At 40.8% G+C, this 3,594-nt stretch overlaps 1 pseudogene; it reads right to left on the bottom strand.

Annotated features, from left to right (window-relative positions):
• Window positions 1-318: 318 nt before the first annotated feature.
• On the bottom strand, window positions 319-761 carry LOC118022535 (annotated as a pseudogene).
• Window positions 762-3,594: the final 2,833 nt, after the last annotated feature.

The following is a 3,594-nucleotide window of genomic DNA, read 5'->3' as shown; positions in this document are numbered from 1 at the left end:
GAGATAACGGAAAAACAAAAATTGATTTATTTTACTTTTAAATTCCACACCACAACATTTTACTGAAAATGAAATTATTTTTAATCTATAAATAAAAGACTCTCTAAATGATACTCAGGATGTTTTACAAGTTTGGTTTTAAGATAGATTTGAATTCACAACTGGTCTTACACACAATGATTTCAATCAATTGGGCACTCCGGAACACAATGTGGAGGCATAACAAGTATGTGAGGACTTCTTAATAGTCCTAGGGGATAAAGACTTTTTTCAAATATGGAAAGAAATTAGTCTTTCTACAGTATTAACCCCTAAAAGCTATTCTCCTTTATAGACAACAATATTATTATCAGTTTCATACACTATTACTTTATAAAGAACTCCCATAGGAAGAAATTTCTAGAGGTTTCCCCAGATATATACAGCTACATTTTCTGTCGTGCTTACAACATCTGTAAAGTATGGCACATCCAGATGCAAATTCTATGATCAAGGGGCTTCATAATTGCCTCCTCCATATACTCTTTGAGGTCGGTCAAATTCATAACCATTCCTGTGACAGGATCAATCTCTCCATGCACCGTCACCACAACTTTATAATTGTGCCCATGGCCATTTAGATTGTTGCATTTCCCAAGCAGTTTTAAGTTTTCTTCATTACTCAGAGATTTGCTGTGGAGTCGGTGGGTCGCGCTGAAGGAGACGAGGCGGGACACCAGCGACCTGCTGCGACAGCCCTCCCCGGCGCCCGCCACGCTCATTGCCTCTCCTCCTCACTCGCCTGGTGGCGGGCTTTTTAAGACTTTTATTACTTTGTCAGAGAGGAGAGAGAGGAGAGAGAGAGAGAGAGAGAGACACCGAGTGCACACAACAGGGGGAGCGGCAGGCAGAGGGAGAAGCAGGCCCCTGGCTGAGTTAGGAGCCTGATGTGGGACTCAATCCCAGGATCCTGGGATCATGACCTGAGCCGAAGGAAGACACTTAATGGACTGAGCCACCCAAGCGCCCTCTACATGCTCTTTTCAAATAAATCCTGCAAAGATATCAGAGAAGGACTCTTCTTTTAATAAGGACATGTTATCCACATTTAATTCAATAGGCTTTAATGAACTTTGGTTTAATCCCTCAATTGAATTTGTCCCTCTGGTATAAATCCAGGCTTTCTGGACTAGGAATGACAGTCTTCCCAGGAGATGGCATTGCCCTTTGCAGATTTAGCTAGACATTTGTGTTGTAATATGCCCCGATATTTTAGGAACACTAGGGTAATGATCAGGAGTCCACTTTGGACTTCTTGGTTATCTAAAATGGTAACAGGACATTTGATTTTGCAGGTATTTTCTTTCCACACTTCAAAATCTCCTGTAAGTGACTGGGAGGAGTCAGTGTTGTCAATGCATCACTGTTTTATCTCTGCCATTTTCTATATTTGCACATAGGATCAGAGCAGAGTCTGGAAGTAATTAGCTTCATTTTTATTATATTTTTTAATGACATCACATTATCATATATTATTTTATTATTTACTAGTTGAGGTCCTGAGAGAATGATCCACATATTTTTTTTTTCCATAGCAGAAGAATGTAGTGGGTTTACTCTTCAAGTACTTACTACCCAGAGTCAGTATCCAGATTGTAGTGGATAGTTGTTAGTCCTTCTACTCCTCCAAGGGTTCTTAGTTTAGCCTTTAATTTCTTTTTTAAAAATATTTTATTTATTTATTTGAGAGAGAGAGAATGAGAGAGAGAGAAAACATGAGAGGGAAGAGGGTCAGAGGGAGAAGCAGGCTCCCCGCTGAGCCAGGAGCCTGATGTGGGACTCGATCCCAGGATTCTGGGATCATGACCTGAGCCGAAGGCAGTCGCCCAACCAACTGAGCCACCCAGGCACCCTGTGAACATTTTTAATCTACTTTTATAACACCATTTTTAGTGACTGTATGATATTCCACGGTGTGAGTATACTATTATTTATTTAAGTAATATTCTTACTAGGTATCTAGTTGGCTCCTGATATTTTTGGTATTATCAGTAATACTCTGATAAATATCCTTCTTGATAACTTTTTTTAAAAGAAATTTATTTATTTGAGAGAGGGAGAGAGAGCGAACAAGGGGAGGGGCAGAGGGAGAGGGAGAGAGAATCCTCAATCAGGCTCCCTGCTGAGTGCAGAGCCTGATTAGGGGTTTGATCCCAGGTCCCTGAGATCATAACCTGAGCTGAAATCAAGAGTCAGCCGCCTAACCAACTGAGCCACCCAGGTGTCCCTTGAGTTCTCCCATTTTTAGTGAGCTCTCTTGACCCTCTCTCTACCTACCTACCGCTTGGTCTCTTTTCGTTCTGTTTCACAGTTCTTAAAACTTTATTCTATACTTTCAAAATTTTCATTTACTTTTCAACTCATAGCTCCCTGACTACCACTCCTGCATCTCAGCTGAAACTGTATGCTACCTCTGCCTTTAGGTACACTTATCCTTAGCTACCTAGGAATAGGTGGCATATAGCTTAAAGATGAGGTGTCCCAGGGGTATACAGCTGGAGTGAGAAGTGGGCTGTATTAGTCAGCTCTGACTGCCATAATAAAATACCATAAACTGGATGGCTTAACAAACAGAAATTTATTTTCTCACAGTTCTGGAGGCTGGGAAGTCCAAGATCAAAGTGCTGGCCAATTCAGCTCCTGTTGAAAGCTCTCTCCCTGGCTAGCTGATGGCCAACTTCTTGGTGTCCTTGCATTAGAAAGAGAGAGGAAACATTCTGGTATCTCTTCTTATAAGGACACTAATCCAGTTGTATCAGGGACCTACCCTTATGACCTCATATAACCTCAATTAATTCCCTGTAGGTCCTGTCTCTGAATACAGTCACATTGGGGGTTAGGGCTTCAACATATGAATTTTGGGAGGACACAATTAAGTCCATATCACCGGCTAATCACCCAGTTCTGGAAGACACCTGGGTCTTCACAATGCTCCAGTTTGAAACTCAGCTACTTGCTGGTCACCTACACCTGGAAATCCCATAGGCATCTCATAGTCAATATATCTTAAACTGAAAACAGGTATCATCATTCTTTCAAGATAAATCCTGGCAGAATCTCTGACCCATATTTCTCCCTCAACTCTGCATCAAGCCTAGCTGATTTTACCACCCTCATTATTTCAAATATGTCTCCTTTGTATATGTCTTTGTAGGTGTCCTCATCATTTTTTCCCTGGCCCAATATGAAAATTACTTTACTGGTTTTGCTGTCCCCATGTCATCCCTGCCAGACTGATACATACAATGGTGATTTTTCCATCACCCATATTATAAAGCTCAAACTCCGTCATGTTGCATAAAAGGTTTACTTTATCTTATACCTCCATCCTATCTAGTCTAATGGTTCTCAAGCTTTTATGTGCATAATAAACACTTCTTGGAGCTTGCTAAAATACAGACGTTCATTACCAGTTCCCCAGATCCTGATGTGATAGAGCTAGATTAAGACCTAAGAGTCTGTCATTTTATCAAGATTCTCAGGTGATTCTGAAACATGTGGCTCCTCCACATTCAGCCTCATTAATCACCTCTTTTTTTTTTCACACTTTTGGCT

This window comes from Mirounga leonina, unplaced genomic scaffold (assembly GCF_011800145.1).
Source record: "Mirounga leonina isolate KUSES-001 unplaced genomic scaffold, KU_Mleo_1.0 Mir_176, whole genome shotgun sequence".
NCBI classification, from domain to species: Eukaryota; Metazoa; Chordata; class Mammalia; order Carnivora; family Phocidae; genus Mirounga; species Mirounga leonina.
This window is presented reverse-complemented; position numbering and strand designations above follow the sequence as displayed.